This window comes from Lissotriton vulgaris, chromosome 4_1 (genome assembly GCF_964263255.1).
Source record: "Lissotriton vulgaris chromosome 4_1, aLisVul1.2, whole genome shotgun sequence".
NCBI classification, from domain to species: Eukaryota; Metazoa; Chordata; class Amphibia; order Caudata; family Salamandridae; genus Lissotriton; species Lissotriton vulgaris.
In genome coordinates, this window is record NC_141691.1 from 926,124,593 (window position 1) to 926,149,676 (window position 25,084).

The window sequence follows — 25,084 nt, forward strand, 5'->3', positions numbered from 1 at the left end:
TGTCCAAAAGGGTGGCGGTGTTGCGGTCGTTGATCTTTTCAAGGTGGAAGTTGAGGTCTCCCAGAAGGATGTAGTCTTTGGAGGGGAGTGCGTGTGGGGTGATGAAGTCCGTGATGTCTTCACTGAATTTTGCGCGTGGTCCTGGTGGTCTGTAGAGGAGGGTGCCTCTGAGTGTGGTCTTGGGGTCGATGTGGATCTGGAAGTGAAGGTGTTCGGAGTTGGCGAGGTTGGCATCAGAGCTGGTTGAGATGCGGATAGTTTTCTTATGGACGATGGCGATTCCACCTCCTGTATGGTCGGTGCGGTCCTTGCGTGTGATCTTATAGTCATCAGGGATAGCGATGGCGATGTCAGGGGCGGAGGAAGCGTTCATCTATGTTTCCGTTAGGAAGGCGACGTCAGGAGAGATGGTGTCTAGTAGGTTCCAAAGGTCAATGGCGTGCCTGTGGACCGAGCGGGTGTTGAGAAGGATGCATTCTAGGTGGTTGGGGTCGGGATTCAGTGGTGTGGTCGTAGCGGAGATGTTGTCGGTGCCGCTGAATTTGCAGGAGTAGCAGGAGAAAGGTCCATGGGTGTGTCCAGGGGCGGCTTGGACGCAGTTGGGGGCGCGACCGGGGTTAAGGGCTAGGAGGGAGGCTGCATCGTAGGTAATGCGGGAGGGCTGGGCAGCGCGAGGGGCAGGGGGTCTGGCACTGGGCGCGGTCCAGGCGCGGACGGGCGTAGACGGGCTTACCTTTGGCGCACCTTCGGCGTGTACGTAGCGCGTGGGACCATCTGACATTAATGGGCAGAGGAGGGGGCGGAGCGTGGGAGGGTGAGCTGGGAGGCGTTAGCGAAGGGGGAGGGACGGTCTGCAGGCACAACAAAATGGTGGGCTTACAATAAAGCAACAGGACGCTATGCGAGGGCAAGCCAAACACTAATGCAGTGTTTCAAAGCAGCAGCGCTACACATACAGGTCAGCAACAACTGTAATCAAGCCTGAAAGGGACAGCTGCAGTTAGAGAGCAGTGAACGTAGCAAACAATAGCTGAAATTGACTACGCAAACGCGGAGCGCTACGCAGGGAGCTGGGCGCTTGTCAGGGATGATTGAAAATGCCAACAACAAGCAAAAAGCAATTCGATATATAGCGCTACGATACCACAGTGGCGCTTGAAGAGTGGGAGGTGAGCTGGGAGCAACCGCTTCACGAGGAGTTCAGCTGGTCACAGGGGCTCCTCAGCAGAGAGGTTCCTAGTCCTTCGTGGGTGGGAGGGTGAGCTGGGAGGCGTTAGCGAAGGGGGAGGGACGGTCTGCAGGCACAACAAAATGGTGGGCTTACAATAAAGCAACAGGACGCTATGCGAGGGCAAGCCAAACACTAATGCAGTGTTTCAAAGCAGCAGCGCTACACATACAGGTCAGCAACAACTGTAATCAAGCCTGAAAGGGACAGCTGCAGTTAGAGAGCAGTGAACGTAGCAAACAATAGCTGAAATTGACTACGCAAATGCGGAGCGCTACGCAGGGAGCTGGGCGCTTGTCAGGGATGATTGAAAATGCCAACAACAAGCAAAAAGCAATTCGATATATAGCGCTACGATACCACAGTGGCGCTTGAAGAGTGGGAGGTGAGCTGGGAGCAACCGCTTCACGAGGAGTTCAGCTGGTCACAGGGGCTCCTCAGCAGAGAGGTTCCTAGTCCTTCGTGGGTGGGAGGGTGAGCTGGGAGGCGTTAGCGAAGGGGGAGGGACGGTCTGCAGGCACAACAAAATGGTGGGCTTACAATAAAGCAACAGGACGCTATGCGAGGGCAAGCCAAACACTAATGCAGTGTTTCAAAGCAGCAGCGCTACACATACAGGTCAGCAACAACTGTAATCAAGCCTGAAAGGGACAGCTGCAGTTAGAGAGCAGTGAACGTAGCAAACAATAGCTGAAATTGACTACGCAAATGCGGAGCGCTACGCAGGGAGCTGGGCGCTTGTCAGGGATGATTGAAAATGCCAACAACAAGCAAAAAGCAATTCGATATATAGCGCTACGATACCACAGTGGCGCTTGAAGAGTGGGAGGTGAGCTGGGAGCAACCGCTTCACGAGGAGTTCAGCTGGCCACAGGGGCTCCTCAGCAGAGAGGTTCCTAGTCCTTCGTGGGTGGGAGGGTGAGCTGGGAGGCGTTAGCGAAGGGGGAGGGACGGTCTGCAGGCACAACAAAATGGTGGGCTTACAATAAAGCAACAGGACGCTATGCGAGGGCAAGCCAAACACTAATGCAGTGTTTCAAAGCAGCAGCGCTACACATACAGGTCAGCAACAACTGTAATCAAGCCTGAAAGGGACAGCTGCAGTTAGAGAGCAGTGAACGTAGCAAACAATAGCTGAAATTGACTACGCAAATGCGGAGCGCTACGCAGGGAGCTGGGCGCTTGTCAGGGATGATTGAAAATGCCAACAACAAGCAAAAAGCAATTCGATATATAGCGCTACGATACCACAGTGGCGCTTGAAGAGTGGGAGGTGAGCTGGGAGCAACCGCTTCACGAGGAGTTCAGCTGGTCACAGGGGCTCCTCAGCAGAGAGGTTCCTAGTCCTTCGTGGGTGGGGGGGTGAGCTGGGAGGCGTTAGCGAAGGGGGAGGGACGGTCTGCAGGCACAACAAAATGGTGGGCTTACAATAAAGCAACAGGACGCTATGCGAGGGCAAGTGGTGACTTCCAAAGAAGCTCACTCACTGGTTTCGGACTTAGCCTATGAACCCATATCGCATAGCAAAGCTCTCTGCCTACCCAGCACCTTTCTTCGCCCTCATACGCATCTGCTCTGCTCTCCCCCCGGGATGCTGTCCCTAATACAAACCCCACAATATGGAAGACACGCCCTAAGGTACGCCCCTCTCAAAGTATTAATTTTCAAAGTAACTTCATTACGACATCTTCATCCTTGTTCGTTGACAAACGGCCTTGGGTCCCAGAGTCTTCTCCTCTTGAAGTTGCTTCCCTAAAATTCCGCAGCCACTCCTCCAGGTCTGGGACTACCATCCTGACGCTTATACACAATGGGCCCTTCTCTACTATCTTTAGTTAACCTTGCACCTGCAAAGGAATGCACATAAATCGATTCACAGTTCCATGCTACTTGCAATTAACTTTCTAAAGCAACCTTGTAGGAAAAGGCATTTCCATGATTTAATGCGAAGTGAAACATTCTTAGTTCGGCCTACACAATCCTCTCTCCCCACCTGGGCCTCTGCACGTTTCGGGAAATCACTTGCTAACATTGGCAAACATTTTCGTTCATTAGGCCTACCTCATTATAGCAAAAGAATACATTTTCTAACTGAACACTTCTATATCGTTATATGAATGCAATAATAAATTTCTAAACATGCATTTAAATACATCAAGGCTTATTCGAACATCCTTTAACTGAATTAGTATTACACTACAAACACATTTCTAAGTTAACATGACATTAGTATTTTCAAAGCCCTTTACGTTACAGTTATGTAAATTCTGGCACATAGATACATAGTTCTGTGTCATATTCAAACATGATTATAATCCTCTATATATGCGGGTGCTGATTACTCGTGAATATGGTGCACCCCTACAATTTCTAACACAGTTTTGCGCTCTCTCACGGCTAAGGTTCATGAACTGGAAGCTAGAGTGGAAGATTTGGATGGGAATTCTCGCATAAGCAACCTCCGCATAGTGGGCTTTCCAGAAGAAGTTGTAGATGAGGACCTTGTGATCTTCTTTGAAGCATGTATGTTGCACTTGGTAACTTAAGGCAAGCTGTCTCCTCACTCCCTAGTAGATGGCACCCGTTCGGAGGGACGGCATGGCGACCATTGACAGGGGCCCCCTAGACCTGTAGTGGCGAGAATAACGTACTACAAAGATAAGGAGGCAATCCTGCAGGTGACCAGGTCTGCTGGGCCTCTTTGATATGAAAACATATGCATATGACAGAATTACACCCGGACCAGTCTTTCTCAAACTGATGCATTATTCTAAGCTCTCCCCCACCCGCTCAGGTCCTTCCAAATAAGCGCATTCCCAGCTTGTAGCTTGGCTACCTCCTTTCCGGGCCTATGTACTATCCCAAGCGCTCCCCTGCTCCCAGATGCCGAATCCTCTACAGTTGCCCGCTATTTGCTACTACTCTATTTTGGCAGCCCAGATGCCCGGCTTGCAATTGGTCACCTGACAGACCCTCGGGCCAGCTTCACCCTGACCATTAGACCTGCGCACGTTAGACCTCTCCCTGGCCAGCCACCTGACCTCACATACCCCCCCTCCTCTTTCTTGGTGCCAGGGCCTCCCCTCCTTTTGGGTTCCCCCTACCCTTATCCTCTTTCTCCTTCCTTGTACAGCACCGTTGCCCTTACAACCCAGTCCTGAAGATGATCCCAATTAAAGAGGATTGAAACGTCGTTGACCGCTCAGCGCAATAAAAGGCGCATCCCCCAGTGTGATCCATCCTAATTATAGTCAACTCAACTGAAAACTCAAGCTTAAAGATTCATCTGGAGCCACATTGTTTTCCAATTTTCACTGTAAACATCCAAGCACCATTCACTATGCACCGTTTATGCTGATCACAATTGTCACTTGCGTAGCCACTCTGTATGTCACTCGCACATTTTGAGCACCTAGTTCAATTTGGGTTGTGTTGTTATTTGTCTACCTACAGTGCTGTTACAACTGTAAATTGCCTTATTACTTCTATTTTTTCATTACATGATGCCATGAGCACATTCAAAAAACGTATTGAGTCTCCTTAATTCTGTTCTCATAATGCTTGATGCATATGTAATTATTTGTCTTTCCAATAATACCGGTTGGGATATTGTTTGTTTTTTCTGATTATCTACCCCAATCTCAACGTGGTTGACGGGTCATTCTCCTGTAGTACTTTACAAGAGGCTGAAGATCAGCGGGGGCATGTTCCGCCCCATATACATTGCAACTTCTGACATTCACAGAGGCGATGAAGAGCCCCCCAAGGGAGCAGTGTGGCATTCTAGATCTCTGTTTATGTTGCCAGGAGCTGTAGACTGTATGTGTTTGAGGCTGTCAGCTTCAACTGACAGCCTCTAACACATACATTCTACAGCTCCGACAAGCAGGTCCTTTAAGACACTTGCTCCATGTTCGATAAATGGAGGTGTTTCTTTGCATGCTGGTCAACCACCTGCCCTGTTCCAGGGCGACGGCAGTACGCACTAATGCACAGATAAGAGCACCCCATCAATGGGAAAGTTTATTCAATGTTTGGGCGATCATGTGTCTAGTGCTCACCCTGGGAAGGGAGTTGGGGGGGTCTGGTTTTACAGTTTATGGAGTCATGTAGTGAAATATTGTGGTATCTCAAACAATCTGTATGTTCTGAATCTGGTTGCAATTGCACGCCCAGCTGATATGCACCCCTTATTGTGCCCACCCTCTCGCTATAACAGCTAAATGGATAGAGTTAATATCTTGACATGGAATGTCCCTGGTATGGCCATGCCCTGTAAACAATATGCAGTAGTACATACAGTACATCTAAAGACGTAACATTCAGATTGTGCTGCTGCAAGAGACCCACTTCGCAAGGGGGGGACATTCGACCAGAAAAGCTCTAGTGAGGGCAATATAATAGCACTAAGTACTTTGGGTTCGCCTGGGAGTCCTGGTCTGGGTCCGGCACGGGGTTCCTTCAGTAGCAACGTGGTGGAGTTGAACCCGAAAGGTTGTTATGTCCTAGTAAGGAGTCAGTTTGAAGGTAGGCCTGTCCTCTTCTGGAGTATATATGCCCCAAATGTAGGGCAACCACCCTTTCTCTCCCTCCTGTCCACTATACTCGCATTGTGGGCCCACATACCATGGCTGTTGGGTGGGGACTTTAGCGTTATCATAGACATGCCCTGGATCGTTGCCACCCGCCATCATTAACCTCTCCTGTGGTGAGTGATGCTGCTCCTCTGTCCCAGTGGATTACACATTGGTCCCTATTAGACTGCTGACGCTCTTTGCACCCTGAAAAGAAGGACTATTCCTTTTAGTTTGAGGCATGTGGGCTGCTGAATTCATATCTGTGCATAGATCGCCGCCTAGTGTTGTGTCCGGATGATCGCTCATTGTTGTCCTGGAAGAGTCTTCGAAGTATCACAAGATAGGTGGCTCCTCCCCTGGACTACGGTGCGCCTGGGCATCGACTCCATACCCAGATTGTTTTTTTCCGCCATTGGGTTCGGATGCATATTGGTTCACTCAAGTTCGGAATCGATATAAAACTTTCTTTTGGCCAAAAGGCCTTTAGTTTATCGTCAGTATTGTCTCGCGATCGGTGCCCAGTTCTGTTCCAGCTCAGTTCCCGAGCCGGACATCCAGAGGAGCTGCGTGCTTTTCGGCACTGAAGGCCCGGTCGACGCCAGAGGCCTTATCGACGAACCATCATGGAACGGAGCCCGTTCAAAAGATGTCCCGTGTGCAACTCGAAATATCCCCACATCGATGTCCACCCGGTGTGCAACAAGTGCCTGTCGCCGGATCACGATGAAGCCAGCTGTATGGCTTGTTCCCGTTTCCGATCCAAGAAGACGATTCGACTTCGGCGCGCTGCGCGCAAGGAAGCCCAGCAGACGGCACCTGACCCGGTGAACATCTTCGATGCCGGGGATGATGAAGGAGCAGAGCGGGAAGTTCGGGAGAACCTGTTGGAACCCGCATCGGAGGTCGACTCCAGCTACGACGCTGATATTGAGATTCTCAATGCGGAAGACGTCGTCGACGAGGTAGGAGACGACGATGGGGCCTTTGGGGCCATGGAAGATAGCTCGCTGACGTTCCTTTCTCTATCTATTTGTGACAGACTCTCATTTTGTATCTGTTCTGGGTTGTACACTGACACTATGAGACCTATGGTAACAGGTACCATAAGGGCATCCGGTAGCCTCTGAGCGCTGGCCCCCTCTTCACAGTGTACCTGCTGTACAGTGAATCTTCCCACTACTCTCGCCTCTGGGGTCCGTTGAGGTACCCCCTCACCTTCCACCGAGCTAGACCTGTTCCCTACTGGGCCCAAGTCGCTCTCTCTTAAGGCTCCACCGTCCACTGTCGACGTCTCTCTGCCTGTCGGTGGTGGTGAGCTCCCTTCTATTTCTGGATTATATGGAGGTGGTCTTTCCGACAACAGCCTCTCTATCAGACTGTCTTCCGTTTCACTGTCAACATCCTCCGTATTCCTTTTCTGCACCTCCCTTTCATTTACCAACAGTGGGTACAACCTATCTCCCTCTATGGTCTGCACTCTCCACCTTTTGGCCAGTGCATCCCACCTCGCGTCCTGTACCGCCCTGACTGATCTGTTCACTCTTTCCTGTCTCCTATCCCTGTTCTTCTCGTGGACTCCCCTGATCCATGCATTCAATGCTTCGAACTGTGTTGGCCTAGGCAAAGGTCGCAAAGAAGACATAATTGCTTTTAGCTGGTACAATACCTGTAATCTGAATGTCCCGTACCTAGGAAAAGTCAATTCCTCATTCCCATCAGTCATCTTACACCAGTTCTCAAGCCACAATATAGTATGTAACCCAACATTCGTAGCCATGTAATGAGCTGGCGTATCCTCGGGTGAAGCCTCTTCCCCACCCCGAGGTTCAAGTCTCTTTTCTCCCGAAAAGCAACTTTGCAATCCTTTTAGACATTTCATGATGAAACCCACAACAATTCCTTGTTTACTACGCTCGTTTACTTCACAATGACAATCCACCAATCCCAGCGCGACTTTACTCTAATCGCCCTATCCCAGCGCGGCTCTTTCTGACGTCACTCGCCTCCGCCTCGCAGTAGTTCCCCTCCTTTCTCTGCTCGTCTCTCGGTCATGCATGCATCCCAATCATACACTTTGAAATGATTACTTCCGACCAAGCAATCACCTCTCTCTGACTGTACGTCCACAGTCTGACTGTAATTGTCACCGACTAGCAAACGTCTGTCCGCTTAACGACCAGACAATCGCTTCTCTGATAGGTTACATACACACGGCAACTTCCGACCAGCGTCCGTTACCCACGCATTCACACATTCGTTCCCCCTATCTCGGTCCTGCGGGCGGTCAATGGTACCTCATGACCCCCTTTCAATGGTCGACAATTACTGTAGGTGTTTGATACACCCGAACCACTTAAGCTCTCCTTGAGCTTAAGATTTTCACCGGTTGCGCGCCCACAACCTGTTCTCCTTTCACACTTCAGGCACTCAACTCCGCTAGACAATACAATTCAACAACATAATACACACCGCAATCTAACACGCATGACCCTTTTTATACTCACACTCCTACGACCTGCTGCTTTCCGCCGCACCGTCACTCTCCGTCATTTTCCGTGGAACGCCATCCTCCGTCCGAGGTTCTGCGGACGCACATCTCCAGATCTCTATGGGCCTTGGGGAAATCTTGACCTACTCTAGATTATCCTCACTCCAGAAGATAAACCATCCTACTCTGCTACCAACTGGAAAGGTGGGATTTCCACTCTAGAAGCAGAACGATTTTCTTCAATCCCGCCACAGGTCGACTAGACCTTTTTACCTGTCATAGAGTGTAGAAGGCAATCTATCTCAACATCATAACATCAGTTCGAACCATCCCCATTGCTTTCCCCAAAGAACCACTGACAAAAAGTCAAGTTTAAAGATTTATTATAAAGCCAAAAGCAGTTGTGTATATAAACACCTTAGTAACAGGTTCAAAAGATAAACAGGCACTAGTACAAACATAATCCTACGGAAAAGTCTCAATCGACTAAGGAACAACACAAGTATAATCTCCAGAACCACCAGACTAGCAAGGATTGCTATTATCTGGGTTTTAGTAGGCATCAAAGAAAAGAAGAAATACATCCAGATTAAACTGTCCCTACACTATACTAAGTGACATCCCTACCTAATAGAGTTCCCTCCTAACAAAGGTGTCAGCCGTGGTGACTTCCAAAGACGCTCACTCACTCGTTTCGGACTTAGCCTATGAACCCATATCGCATAGCAAAGCTCTCTGCCTACCCAGCATCTTTCTTCGCCCTCATACGCATCTGCTCTGCTCTCCCCCCAGGATGCTGTCCCTAATACAAACCCCACAATATGGAAGACACGCCCTAAGGTACGCCCCTCTCAAAGTATTATTTTCAAAGTAACTTCATTACGACATCTTCATCCTTGTTCGTTGACAAACTGCCTTGGGTCCCAGAGTCTTCTCCTCTTGAAGTTGCTTCCCTAAAATTCCGCAGCCACTCCTCCAGGTCTGGGACTACCATCCTGACGCTTATACACAATGGGCCCTTCTCTACTATCTTTAGTTAACCTTGCACCTGCAAAGGAACGCACATAAATCGATTCACAGTTCCATGCTACTTGCAATTAACTTTCTAAAGCAACCTTCTAGGAAAAGGCATTTCCATGATTTAATGCGAAGTGAAACATTCTTAGTTCGGCCTACACAATCCTCTCTCCCCACCTGGGCCTCTGCACGTTTCGGGATATCACCCGCTAACATTGGCAAACATTTTCGTTCATTAGGCCTACCTCATTATAGCAAAAGAATACATTTTCTAACTGAACACTTCTATATCGTTACATGAATGCAATAATAAATTTCTAAACATGCATTTAAATACATCAAGGCTTATTCGAACATCCTTTAACTGAATTAGTATTACACTACAAACACATTTCTAAGTTAACATGACATTAGTATTTTCAAAGCACTTTACGTTACAGTTATGTAAATTCTGGCACATAGATACATAGTTCTGTGTCATATTCAAACATGATTATAATCCTCTATATATGCGGGTGCTGATTACTCGTGAATATGTTGCACCCCTACAATTTCTAACACAGTTTTGCGCTCTCTCACGGCTAAGGTTCATGAACTGGAAGCTAGAGTGGAAGATTTGGATGGGAATTCTCGCATAAGCAACCTCCGCATAGTGGGCTTTCCAGAAGAAGTTGTAGATGAGGACCTTGTGATCTTCTTTGAAGCATGTATGTTGCACTTGGTAACTTAAGGCAAGCTGTCTCCTCACTCCCTAGTAGAAGGCACCCGTTGGGAGGGACGGCATGGCGACCATTGACAGGGGCCCCCTAGACCTGTAGTGGCGAGAATAACGAACTACAAAGATAAGGAGGCAATCCTGCAGGTGACCAGGTCTGCTGGGCCTCTTTGATATGAAAACATATGCATATGACAGAATTACACCCGGACCAGTCTTTCTCAGACTGATGGAACCCCGTGCCGGACCCAGACCAGGACTCCCAGGCAAACCCAAAGTACTTAGTGCTATTATATTGCCCTCACTAGAGCTTTTCTGGTCGAATGTCCCCCCCTTGCGAAGTGGGTCTCTTGCAGCAGCACAATCTGAATGTTACGTCTTTAGATGTACTGTATGTACTACTGCATATTGTTTACAGGGCATGGCCATACCAGGGACATTCCATGTCAAGATATTAACTCTATCCATTTAGCTGTTATAGTGAGAGGGTGGGTACAATAAGGGGTGCATATCAGCTGGGCGTGCAATTGCAACCAGATTCAGAACATACAGATTGTTTGAGATACCACAATATTTCACTACATGACTCCATAAACTGTAAAACCAGACCCCCCAACTCCCTTCCCAGGGTGAGCACTAAACACATGATCGCCAGATGGCCAAAAGAAAGTTTTATATTGATTCCGAACTTGAGTGAACCAATATGCATCCGAACCCAATGGCGGAAAAAAACAATCTGGGTATGGAGTCGATGCCCAGGCGCACCGTAGTCCAGGGGAGGAGCCACCTATCTTGTGATACTTCGAAGACTCTTCCAGGACAACAATGAGCGATCATCCGGACACAACACTAGGCGGCGATCTATGCACAGATATGAATTCAGCAGCCCACATGCCTCGAACTAAAAGGAATAGTCCTTCTTTTCAGGGTGCAAAGAGCGTCAGCAGTCTAATAGGGACCAATGTGTAATCCACTGGGACAGAGGAGCAGCATCACTCACCACAGGAGAGGTTAATGATGGCGGGTGGCAACGATCCAGGGCATGTCTATGATAACGCTAAAGTCCCCACCCAACAGCCATGGTATGTGGGCCCACAATGCGAGTATAGTGGACAGAAGGGAGAGAAAGGGTGGTTGCCCTACATTTGGGGCATATATACTCCAGAAGAGGACAGGCCTACCTTCTAACTGACTCCGTACTAGGACATAACAACCTTTCGGGTTCAACTCCACTTGCTTTGGTCGGCTCGAAGTCCTCGGATCTGACGGCACCGACGAAGCACAAAAGTGGTATCGACCAGAAGAGGCCGATAAAGGGCGTCGAGCCAAAGACTGGCACGCCGATAGCACAGATCAAGGACGTCGACCCGAAAAAATCGGCGCCGAAGACAGTCGTCACCGACAAAGGACTCGGTGCTCAGAAGGTTCTCAAGCCTACGCGTCGACCAGACAAGGCTAAAAGTGGTGCAACCCTCAAGTCCACGCCTGGCGGTGACTCGAAGGCTTCCGTCGAGTCAACACAGCCGTCCGCCTCCTTCTCGAAGCAGGCGGTGGAATCACTAAAGCGCATTAAGGACAAGGCTTCGGCTGTCGGACCAAAGGATCCTTCACCATCAAAGCCTGCCGATCAGCCTCAAAAGACGTCGGCGCCCATCCACTTCACGCTGCTGCCGAAAGTGGTACCGAAGGCCTTCGTCCCTAAGATGGCCGTCGAAGCGCCCATGAAGGTGTCAACGGAGCCGAAGCCCAAAACTGTGGTCCCGGCCACAAAGCATCGACAACCCTCGCTTGAAGAGCAACAGGAACAGTTTATTGATGCGGATACAGGCAGACTTTCTATTTATAAACGAAAGATCGTCCTGGAACAGCCGATGGAGTCGTATAAAATCCCGTTGAAGAAGAAGAAGGATTCTTCTACTACACCTGTTCTTGTAGAACCTGTAACTCCACGTGGCCAAGATGTCTCGCCCACTTATTCGGATGTAGAAACAGGGGAAGGTTACGATGAGGAGTACAACTATCCTGTGGACACTGATCCAGAAGATAATAATGAACCCTGGGCAGATGCTGCTGACCCAGGGGATCCACACACTCCCACAGACACTCATGTGTATACTGTAAAAACATTGCCTACTGAGGATTCGGTGGCGTTTAATGCACTTATTGAAAGGGCAGCCAAGAATCATGACGTCCAGCTCCATGCTGACCCTATTGAAGTGGACTTTCTGTTCGACACCTTTTCCACCTCAGAGAGGACTGTCAAGACTCTGCCTATGCTGAAGGGTGTCTTGAAACATGCTGGGGAGATATTTAAGGAGCCTACAAGGGCCAGGGTTATAAACCCCAGGATTGAGAAAAAGTACAAACCAGCGCCTGGGGACCCTACCTACATTAAGGGACGGTTGCCGTTGGACTCTCTTGTTGTTTCTAATGCCCGGAAGAGGGCTAACTCACAAACAACGGGTGATGCTCCTCCCCCTGATAAAGAATCTAAGGTGCTAGAGGCATCAGGGAAAAGGGTGGCAGCTCGCATTTCAAACACTCAGGCACTCTTAGCCAGGTACGACAGGGCCCATTACGACACATTGGAGACCCTGTTACAGCACCTGCCAGATGAATATAAGGAGGCAGCTGAGATGCTCATACAGGAAGGGAAGCTCCTGTCAAATGCTTCTATCAAATGTGCACTGGACGCAGCAGACACCGCGGCCAGAGCCTTTAACACTAGTGTCATGTTGAGGCGACATGCCTGGCTCAAAATCTCCGGGTTCAAGCCAGAGATACAGACCACCATTCTAAATCAGCCAGTAAACCCTGATCATTTATTTGGCCCAGAGGTGGACACCACCTTGGAGAAAATCATGAAAGACACTGAGACTGCAAAGTCTATGGGGGCTCTCCAGTCGCAGCAGTTCAGGGGCGGTTCTTTTCGTCGCTCAGGCAATAGAGGTGTTTCCAGAGGCCAGCTGTCCCAGCAAACACAGTACAATAAAGGTGGCGCGCAACCCACATACACCAAATAGAGTAGAGGTGGCTATCGTGGAAACAGCGCCAAGGGCAGAGGTCGTGAAAACAACAGCTCCTGGTCCTTCGCCACTAACAAACAGTGACGCCTTGTCACTGCCCCCCGACCATACAACACCGGTCGGGGGGAGACTCCAACAGTTCCTGCCAGTCTGGAAGTCCATCACCACAGACAGGTGGGTCACAAAGCTTATCCAGTACTGTTATTGTCTGGAGTTAACATCCACTCCACCCAACATACCCCCAAGACACCGTCCTATGTCCACAGAGCATTTGCACTTATTGCAGCAAGAGGTACTCGTCATGCTGCAAAAAGGAGCAATCAAGCTCGTGCCTGTGGAAGAAAGAGGCACAGGAGTTTACTCACTGTACTTCTTGATCCCAAAAAAGGACGGGTCCCTCAGACCCATACTGGACCTCAGACCCCTCAATCAGTACATTCTTTCAGAACACTTTCACATGCTAACACTGCAGCAGGTTCTACCGTTACTCAGTCAGGCAGATTTCCTCGCAACGTTAGATCTGAAGGATGCATACTTTCATATTCCGCTACACCCGTCACACAGAAAATACCTCAGATTCTCGATTCAAAATCAGCATTACCAATTCAAGGTCCTCCCTTTTGGAGTAACAACGGCACCCAGGGTGTTTACAAAGTGCCTAGCGACAGTGGCAGCACACCTACGGAGACAAAACATTCACGTCTACCCTTATCTGGACGACTGGCTTATCCAGGCAAAGTCGGCCCAGCAGTGTGCCGCCCACATGTCCCACACCATTCACCTTCTTCACGATCTGGGATTCTCACTGAATTACCCGAAGTCCCACCTGCAACCCGCCCACATACGGCAGTATCTGGGTGCGACGATAGACACTCTGGCAGCCAAAGCACAGCCAAATTCAGTGAGGATCAGCAGCATTCAAGCGCTGATACAGAAATTCAGACCTCAACACTCGCTTCAGGCACGAGTGTTCATGCAGTTGATAGGCATGATGGCCTCCTGCATCTTCATAGTCCCGCACGCGAGACTACATATGCGTCCGCTTCAGGAGTGCTTAGCACGTCAGTGGAATCAGGCTCACGGACAGTTGAAAGACCTAGTGTTGGTAACCGGTCGTGCATTCGTGCATACAACTCTCTTCATTGGCGGAATCCACAAAACCTTTGCAAGGGACGACCGTTCCAGGAGCCTGTGCCACAGATCATTCTGACGACGGACGCATCTCTCCAGGGTTGGGGAGCCCATGTACTCCACTACACTGTATAGGGACTATGGAGAATGCAGCAAAAGAAGATGCACATCAACCTTATTGAGCTGATGGCTATCTTCATGGCGATGAAAGCTTTCAAGGTACATCTGTGCAACAAGGTCGTGTTGATCCGGACGGACAACATGACGGCCATGTACTACATACAGAAGCAGGGAGTAACACACTCTCCGCAGTTGTCTCATCTGGCTCAGAGCATATGGAAGTGGGCCATTCAGAGGAACATCTTCCTCATGGCGGAACACCTCCCAGGCAAGGACAATCAGATGGCGGACCTGCTCAGCAGGTACAGCCACCACATGCACGAGTGGAAGATACATCCATCAGTACTCCACCAGTACTTCCAGCGGTGGGGTCATCCAGAGATAGACCTGTTCGCCACAAAGGAAAACGCCAAATGCCAAAGCTTTGCCGCCAGGTTCCCACACCCACAGTCGCAGGGCAATGCGATATGGATGAACTGGTCAGGCATCTTTGCGTACGCTTTTCCCCCAGCACCTCTAATACCGCTGGTGGCACGCAAGCTGAAGCAACACTCGATGACGCTCATCCTGGTTGCTCCAACGTGGGCACCCCAACCATGGTACACCACGTTTCTGGAACTATCCGTGGTACCGCATCAAAGGCTGCACCTCACACCCAGACTTTTGACGCAGAGCCATGGCGACATTCAGCACCCAGATCCGCAACAGCTCAACCTGGCGATCTGTCTCCTGAGGTCTTAGAATTTGGCTACCTCAATTTGCCTCCAGACTGTATGGATATCATACGGGAGGCAAGAAAGCCCACCACCAGATCATGCTATGCGGCGAAATGGAAGCGGTTTGTCATTTACTGTGCAGACCACAACATCAACCCGCTGGACGCTTCTACTCACAACATCATTTGTTATCCGTTACATCTATACAAATGCAATCTAGCCTATGCTTCCATTCGCATACATTTGTCTGCAATAGCAGCTTATTAGCAGAACAGGCAGCATCTCTCGCTTTTCAGATTGCCAGCCATTAAATCCTTTTTGGAAGGACTCAAACGAGTCATTCCTCCCCGGACCCCGCTGGCTCCTGAATGGAACCTGAATGTGGTCCTCACCAGACTGATGGGTCCACCTTTTGAGCCTCTACATTCCTGTGAGATCCAGTTCTTGACGTGGAAAGTGGCTTTCCTGATAGCAATCACTTCACTGCGACGCATTAGTGAACTCCAGGCACTAACTATCCAAGAGTCATTCATACAAATTCGCTCCAACAGATTAGTGCTTCGCACCAACCCAAAATTTCTTCCTAAGGTAGTTTCGCAGTTCCATATCAATCAGACTATTGAACTGCCCGTGTTCTTCCAAAATCCTGAGTCAGTGGCGGAGAGGATGCTCCACACACTAGACGTCAAAAGAGCCTTAATGTACTATATTGATAGGACCAAAGATTTTTGAAAAACGAAACAACTGTTTGTTTCCTTTTCGCCACAACACAAAGGCAACCCCATTTCCAAAGCAGGTATAGCCAGGTGGATCGTTAATTTGCTATGAGAAAGCCAAGCGTACTTTAACGGTCCCCCCACGAGCCCACTCCACCCGCAAGTTGGGGGCCTCCATGGCTTTCCTTGGAAATATTCCTTTAGAAGACATATGTAGAGCAGCCACATGGTCTACCACACACACGTTTACAAAACACTACTGTGTAGATGTGCACTCCAAACAGCAAGCAGCTGTAGGGCAGGCTGTTCTAAAAACACTTTTTCAAACTGCTGCAGCTGGCACAGGCGGTCACCGCTGATGGAGGGACTGCTATGTATTCTAAGCACAGATATGAATTCAGCAGCCCACATGCCTCAAACCGAATATGCTACTTACCAGTATGCATCTGTTCTTGGCATGTAGGGCTGCTGACATTCATATCTCCCGCCCTCCTCCCCGGGTCCTGTAGCGGCTGCAGCACTCTTATTTACTCTTAGCATGGTCATCACTCACGGTGTTACACTCCATCTTTGCCGCAATGGCTAAAAACAATCTGGGGATGGAGTCGATGCCCATGTGCACCGTAGTCCAGTGGAGGAGCCACCTATCTCGTGATTCTTCGAAGACTCTTCCAGGACAACAATGTGCGATCATCCGGACCCAATACTAGGCGGCGATCTATGCACAGATATGAATGTCTGAAGAATGGGGGAGTCAGGTCCTTGGACGTGGGGCTAGATGGACCATTAATATAACTAAGTACACAGATTGCCAGCCACACACTTACGTAAATCCTCTATTTTTGAGGGAACAAACCATAAGAGACTTCCTGGTTCGTACGGGTATATCACTCAAACCCTTTTATTATTTATTTGTTTTTTGTCTTTTTTTTTAAGTATTGATGTATGAAAGGGACACCTTATCGTTTTGTACACCTTATATACAATTATTTACAATTCGCGATTATTTACAACACAAACACATACACATAACTAGTTGTATTATACAAAGTGAATTGCTCTGATATATATACACTCAAATATTCATACTACGAAGAAAAAATCATCCGTAATTCCATAAAGACCAGAGTCAAAAGTATAAAGTTGATGACAATCATAAATCAATGAACTACAGTTGAATGTAGGCAGTTCAAAAAAGGAAAAATAGACTTCAAATTAATTAATTCAGTCCATTCAAACAATAAATGGCTAATCTTTTTACGCCAACGCGTTTCGAATCCGGTATGTCAACTCTACGGATTCTCATCAGGGCTCTGTCTTAATACGGAATATCTGCAAGTGTATAAAATAAAACTTGTTTTAGCTACATTTCTGACAGTTGTTTAGCTTCCAACTACATTTAACTCGGATTCCTCATATTACCTGTTGAACCAGCAGCCGCCGGTCAAGGGTAGGGTATTAGTTCTGACTGAGTTTCTTTTCTTTTCGGGATCTAAAAACAAACGCAGGTATCATGACCTGTTCTTGCTCACTTTCTAAGACCAGAATGGGGCACATATGTTATCAACATACCTTACTGGATCATGCTTGTGATCCTACGTTTCCACCAAATGGGAGTTAATTTTCAGTCTTGTATTACAGCCTGAAAATAATGAGAATAACGTTTTACGTGCTTTTTATGCACAGACGGAGAGAGTATGGCACTCGTTGCTCTACTCGGCATATCTGCTCTGAGGGATTCCTCGCTTGGGCTGTTCGTGTTCTAATCGCTTACAGCGGTAAACGCTTTCTAACCATGTAGGCACCGCTTTCCTCAGTCCTTATTATTTGCGCTCGCTTTCCCTAGAGGAAATAACAGCGTTTTATTAGGTTTCTGGGGCTACTGCAATATTGGTGGCAAATCAAACCCATGTTAGCTCTAGACTTACTTAAACAAGCTGTGACTCGGCATCTAGCTCTCATTCACTTAGTTTGGCAGCCATGTTGTAACATGGTTTTGGACCTACTTATAGCTACTTGCTTGGCGGCCATCTTAGAGTGGGGTCGCTAGAGAAAGCTCTCATTCACTTAGTTTGGCAGCCATGTTGTAACATGGTTTTGGACCTACTTATAGCTACTTGCTTGGCGGCCATCTTAGAGTGGGGTCGCTAGAGAAGGCTATCATTTAGATGTGAAAAAAGGTGAATTTAAACCACATATGAAGACATACGCGCAATTGCCATCGACCCTTTCTTTTGGAGGCACTATACTAGATAAAGCTCACACTCTAGATATTTCAGAAAGCGAGTTGAGCCCGCTGAGTGCGCTATTAAACTTAAGTATAAGGTAGGCCTCTTTTTTTAGTAGAAGTTTATCATGGTCAATGGGTCTAGACTGTTGCAGAACATATAGAATTGACCACTTTAAGTCATTCTCAGTGTGTTTATTTTCAATGCAATGCTCCACCATAGGTGCTGTAAGCACTTTATTCTTGATTCTAGACTTATGTTGCGTTATGCGCATATTCACTTGTTGTGTTGTCTTGCCTATGTAAATCTTATTACATGGGCAGATGACTACATACACAACATTTCGTGTTTTACAATTTGAGAAACTTAAGTGTTTCCACTTAATATTCCCATGTTGGAATTCCTTCCCTTCCACAGTAGTCCCACAGGCCACGCATGTCCCACATTTATGATGTCCCTCAATGGGTTTCATTCCCCATTGAGACAATAGGTCACTCTTAGGTTTGGGTAATGCTATCTCGGCTCGGACAAGATGTTGTCCGATGCTCCTGTTCTTACGATACGCGAAAAGAGGACGGGGAAATGGACAGTCCAGGTTTTCTAGTAAGTGCCAATTTTTTAACACGGTTTGTCTGAATTTGTTTGTGTCAGGCCCAAATGTGTTGACACAGACCATCCGGTCTAATTCAGCCTTTGATTTTGTTTGTAGCAAACATTCGCGTGGTGTACATCGTGCCCGCTTGAATGAGTTTTTTAACAGTTTTTTCACGGCTTTCCATTTCGTGACAGAATGTGTCAGCGTGTCTTTCATACTCTGACAACTCTGTGCAGTTTCTCCTGATACGGAGCAGTTGGCCACAGGGCAAGTTAGCCTTCAAGTTCCTGGGGTGGTCACTTTGGTGGTTCAGTATTGTGTTTTTATCAGTCTGCTTCTTGTACAAAGAGGAGACCAACTTCCCGTTTGAACATGTGATTTCCACATCCAGGAACGTCATTCTTGTGTCACTGATCTCAATACAAAATTTAATGTCTGGATGTTTGGAATTAAGCCATCCATGAAATTTCATCAACTCCGTGTGGCTCCCCTGCCACAGGAGCCACACGTTGTCGATATATCGTAGCCATTGCTTAATGTGACTGCAATATGGGTTATCCTTTTCAATACATTTCTTCTCATATTCTGCCATATACAATATGGCCATCTCAGGAGCATAGGGGCATCCCATAGCAGTCCCTTTGGTCTGCATAAAGAACTGCTCATTGAATCGGAAGTAATTTTTGCGCAACACTATTTCTGCCAATTTGAGAATAAAGCTGGTAGGGACTCGATGTGGTCTTGCACGAGCTTCTAAATAAAGCTCAATTACTTCCAATGCCTCTCCCTGGGGTATTTGAGTATAAAGGGACGTGACGTCCATTGTCACAAGCAATTGTGATGCAGGATTAAAATCAGTCCCTTCTACTTTGACGAGGAAATCCATTGTGTCTCTGAGATATGATTTAACAGAGCTAACAAAGGGCTTCAAGAAAAAATCAACATATTTCGCAAGTGGTTCCAGGCAGGAATCGCACCCAGAAACAATGGGTCGTCCTGGCGGCTCATTTAGACTTTTATGGATCTTGGGGAGGAAGTACAGGATTGGAGTCCTGGGATATTTTTTGATTAAAAATTCACCTTCTCTCACCCCAACATAGCCTTCATCTAACCCTATTTTAACAGTATCTGCTATCAGTCCCTGAATGTTTTTGACCGGATCTTCCTGTAGGGTTCTATACCAAACAGTGTTGATCACCTGTGTATTGGCTTCAGCAAGATATTGTTCTCTTGGCCAAAGGACTACAGCTCCGCCTTTGTCGGCCTGTTTCACAACTATCGACGTATCATTCCTCAATTCATGTAGTGCACTTCTCTGTCCTTTACTCATATTCTGTTGGAAATATTTTTTATTTCTCTCTAGTTTGTCAATTGAGGAAAGCATGATTTGTTCGAAGGCATAAACCTGTTTAGGAATTTTTTGACTAGGTATGAAGGTCGATTTATTACGTAACCCTGTAGTTTCTTTTTCTATCATAGGTGGCTGATTGGCAAAAAAGGCCCTCAGTCGAATTTTGCGACAAAATTCTATGGTCTCTAACTTCATTTGGGTAAAGTCTGTTTGTTGACGAAGTACACATTTTAGTCCAAGATTTAGTACGGATTCCTCATCTTTTGTGAGTGTTTTGTCTGATAGATTGACTATTGTGGATGGCGCCTTTATGATTTGTAAAAATTCCTCCTTGTCCGCATCTCCCATGGCACCTTGAATCTGGTTTTTCCTTGCTAGTCCTTCTCTAAAAAAGACACCTGCTTTTTATTTTGGTTTCCTCGCGTATCAGAGCCCGATGAGTCTGATGATGATGAGGTTTCGGAAAAGGTTTTAAACCTATATCGGGACCTCCCCTGATAATTACGCAATGCTCCCCTTGACTCAGGCTGAGTATAGTACTTGTCCTTCAGAAATGGATATGCTTTCTCGAGCGTGAATGCCTTGGAGTCTCTCTCGTATTGTGCGATTTTATTATTCAGTGTGTTATCTTTAAATGTAGAAATTTCTTTGTCTATTTTTTCTAATAGCGCTTTAGCGTCAGAAATTGTGGGACTGTCTTTTATCGCCTGGGTTAGTGTTTCTATTTCCTCGAGTTCTTTTAAGCTGATTCTTTGAGCAGTTTCTATCGTATGGACCATCAGGTCCCTACTGCATTTCATATTAATACAGCTAAATCCCTTTCTGTATTCAGTGTCCTTGGTAAAGATCACAGGGACATTCTTCACCTGTAACCCCCAGGGAATAGTTCCACCTCTCAAATGTTTTAATAGAAAGTGCCCATGTAGTTCTGTCCGTAAGTGTTTCTTACTCAGCCTTATTAGTTTGTCCGATTCGTTTTGCTGTTGAGCCGAAGAGCTCAAAGCAACATTCGAGAATGCAGAGGAAGCAATCAGATTCTGTATCCTTTCTTCACTAAACGATAAGGTGTCTTTCTCAGCCATTCCTTTTTGGAAGGATAGAATATCCCTCCTGTTTTAATCTTAAAGCCAGAAGGCAACCTGAATTAATCGTGTGACCTTGAAACTCTCGCGGGGGTGTCCCGCTCTAACGTTTGAAGAATGGGGGAGTCAGGTCCTGGGACGTGGGGCTAGATGGACCATTAATATAACTAAGTACACAGATTGCCAGCCACACACTTACTTAAATCCTCTATTTTTGAGGGAACAAACCATAAGAGACTTCCTGGTTCGTACGGGTATATCACTCAAACCCTTTTATTATTTATTTGTTTTTTGTCTTTTTTTTTAAGTATTGATGTATGAAAGGGACACCTTATCGTTTTGTACACCTTATATACAATTATTTACAATTCGCGATTATTTACAACACAAACACATACATATAACTAGTTGTATTATACAAAGTGAATTGCTCTGATATATATACACTCAAATATTCATACTACGAAGAAAAAATCATCCGTAATTCCATAAAGACCAGAGTCAAAAGTATAAACTTGATGACAATCATAAATCAATGAACTACATTTGAATGTAGGCAGTTCAAAAAAGGAAAAATAGACTTCAAATTAATTCATTCAGTCCATTCAACCAATAAATGGCTAATCTTTTTATGGCGTATGACTATTTTTTGTTGAATACTAACCGATCGGGGGGGTCGCTCCGGGGGAGGGGTGGCGGCGGTAATACGCAAGGATCTTAAGATTATTGCCTCCGCGGCCATGACTCTCCCTGAAGTGGACAACCTGGTCCTTAGTCTTGGGACTGAGGTGGGTGCAGTCACCCTTATGGTACTTTATCGCCCCCCCACCCAATGCCGTCCTTCCCCTCATCTTTCATCGACCAGTTGACCAATATCGCCACCTCCTCCCCCGTATCGTCATCATTGGTGACTTTAACTACTGGTTCCAGCATGAGGACGCCGGCCCGCATGCTTCCGAACTGTTGGAGGGTCTTTCGAGTGTGAACTTCACTCAACTAGTCAGGTCCGCCACCCATAGTGGCGGCCATAACCTCGATCATGTTGGGACCCATGGGGTCAAGTCCTCTTGCCCACTAATAACACCCTGTGTGTGGTCTGATCATTTTTTGATCGACACCACAATTTCGGCGGTCGGCCAGATCAGGATCCCCCCGCGGGAGGGTGGCATTGCCCGTAAGTGGAGGGCTGCCGATTCCCCTAAATTGCTGTCTCACCTGTCCCAAACCCGTCCCTTGCTTCCCAATGACATCGGTACCAATGAGCTTTAGGGGCATGTGGCCGACTGGCTCACGACAGCCAGCGACATCTTTGCTCCCCTAACCAAGTTCCCCCGATCCCGACACAGTAATTCCCATAAATTGTTTACCCCCCATCTTAAATCCCTTCATTTGGAACTCCGTCAACTCGAGCGCAAGTGGAGGAGAGACTACTGCTCTTTAAGTAGAGATGCCTATGTGGCCGCTCGTAATAGGTATAAACTCGCCATCTCCGCAGCCAAAAAAAGCTTATGCTTCAGGAAAAAATTTATCAGCCCCCTGTAAGTCCAAAGAAATTTTCAAAGTCCTCAACGAATTTACCTCCGATCCCAGGACGCTCCCAACTCAGGCCCCCACACAGGAAGCGTGTAACACTCTTAGCACTTTTTTTATTCAGAAAATTGTATTGATCAAGGACACCATTCCAGTCACTCCCCCTGGCGCTGGATCTGTCTTCCCCCCCCCCCACAACACCTCTTCGCTCACACAATTCCCTCTTCTAGATCCTACATCTCTGGCCACTCTGGCCTCCCGCACTAAGTCTGGATCCCCAGACGACTGCTGTCCCCCTTCCATACTCCGGGACATCTGCCATTCTCTACCCGACTGCATCCTCCCCCTGCTAAACTCTTCTCTTTCTTCCGGTACGGTGCCTAGCTCCTTCAAGGAGGCCGTGCTGGTGCCTCTTCTGAAGAAACCTGGAGCTGACCCCGCCATTCCGGCGAACTACCGCCCCATCTCCCTCTTGCCCTTCTTTTCTAAAATCCTGGAAGCCCACGTCACCGCTTGTCTCTCACAGCTTATCGAGAGCTCCAACTTTCTCGAGGCTAACCAGGCCGGCTTCAGACCCGGCCACTCTACGGAGACAGTGATCTTGGCCGTGCTGGACGCCCTGAGAGATGGCGTTGACAAGGGTACCTCCCAGGCCTTGGTATTATTAGACCTGTCAGCCGCCTTCGACACGGTGGATCATAACATCCTTCTCCACCGTGTCGAGCAGGCTGGCATCCAAGGCCTGGCGCTGGCTTGGGTCAAATCCTTCCTGACCGGGAGGTCTCAGACCCTTAGCCTGGGCACTTTCAGGGCTCCTAGGGAGCACTCGCCCTGCGGGGTCCCCCAGGGCTCCTCCTTATCCCCTCTTCTCTTTAATCTCTATCTTCGACCCCTTCTTTTTTCTCTGAGGCAGTGGGACGTCACCGTTTTCAACTATGCGGACGACCTGCAACTCATCTTTTCTCTCAACTCCCCTTCCGCTATTCCCAAATTCCTGGCAGCCATGTCCCACATTCTCCAGTGGATGGGCCAAAACCAGCTGAAATTGAACCCCGGTAAGACGGAGCTCCTCCTTCCCGGTAGGAGTGCCACCTTCTGGGGGCCACACTTCTGGCCGGCGGAACTTGGCCCCTCTCCCATCCCCGTGGCCTCGGTGAAGAGTCTGGGGGTCACCATTGACTCCGGTCTATCCCTTGGGCCTCAGGTGGGGACGGTGGTCTCTTCCTGCATTTACCAGCTGCGCAGGATCAGGAAAGTGGCTTACCTCCTTACACCTGATGCCCTCCTGCAAGTCATCATGGCCCTCATCCTCTCCCGCTTAGATTTTTCGAACGCGATCTATCACGGTCTGCCTAAAACATCTTTGGCCAGACTGCAAGCTGTTCAAAATCAAGCGGCGAGACTGGCCCTTGGGATCTCGAAGTGGCAATCCGCCAGGCCCCTTCTTTCCAAACTGCACTGGCTCCCTGTCACTTCAAGGGAGGCCTTTAAGATCGGCTGCCTCACTTTCAAGTCGCTAGCTGGGCCCTGTCCCGCCTTCCTGAAATCTCTCATCAGGCCCTACTGCCCATCCCGGAACCTGAGATCCTCCCATCTTCACTTCTTGATCATCCCCTCTTTTAAACTCTGCAGATCTGGAGACCGGAGATTTGCATACCTGGCCCCCAAACTTTGGAACTCTTTTCCTCTTTCTCTTAAAACCTCCAATTCTCTGATTCTTTTTCGTAAATCCTTAAAAACCTGGCTCTTCCCCCAATCTAGTTAAGTCCCCCTGTCCCCTCTGCATCCAACCAGCGCCAGGAAACCCATGGTGTCAGTGCGCTTTATAAGCACCCCTTACAATACAATACAATACAATGTGTATGTGTTTGTGTTGTAAATAATCGCGAATTGTAAATAATTGTATATAAGGTGTACAAAACGATAAGGTGTCCCTTTCATACATCAATACTTAAAAAAAAGACAAAAAACAAATAAATAATAAAAGGGTTTGAGTGATATACCCGTACGAACCAGTCTCTTATGGTTTGTTCCCTCAAAAATAGAGGATTTAAGTAAGTGTGTGGCTGGCAATCTGTGTACTTACAGATATGAATGTCAGCAGCCCTACATGCCAAGAACAGATGCATACTGGTAAGCAGCATATTCGTTCACCATCACACGACCTACATGTGAGACTGGACCATATACTCTGTAACTCGCCCACTAGGCTACAAGCCTTGGTAGTGGAATATCTGGGAAAGACATTCACAGATCGCACCTCGTTCCAAATACAGTTTAGGTGGGGGGTGCCTCGACTGCCGGTCCCTACCTGGCGCTTACAGCCAGCCATGTCGGAGGACCAGCTCCTCTGGGATGTCACTGGTGGGTGCTGCTCCAGAGTCTGATTGAAAATTTGGACATTGCCTCTTCCACACTGGTAGACTGGAAGGCATTAAAGGTTGTACTTTGGGTGCATTGTATCCATGCAGTGGTAGGAATCAGGGTAGACCTGCAGAAAGGTCTGATACATATTGAAAATTCACTTGGATTCCTAGAAGCAGCAGCTCAGGCTGACCACACCA

At 47.8% G+C, this 25,084-nt stretch overlaps 1 protein-coding gene and 1 pseudogene across 2 annotated transcripts in view; both read left to right on the plus strand.

The window, feature by feature from the left end:
• LOC147722733 (NFX1-type zinc finger-containing protein 1-like) overlaps positions 1 to 25,084 on the plus strand; it is a 1,249,199-nt gene that overhangs the window by 286,091 nt on the left and 938,024 nt on the right. The window lies entirely within an intron of this gene.
• LOC147722734 (uncharacterized) lies at positions 14,323 to 15,418 on the plus strand (annotated as a pseudogene).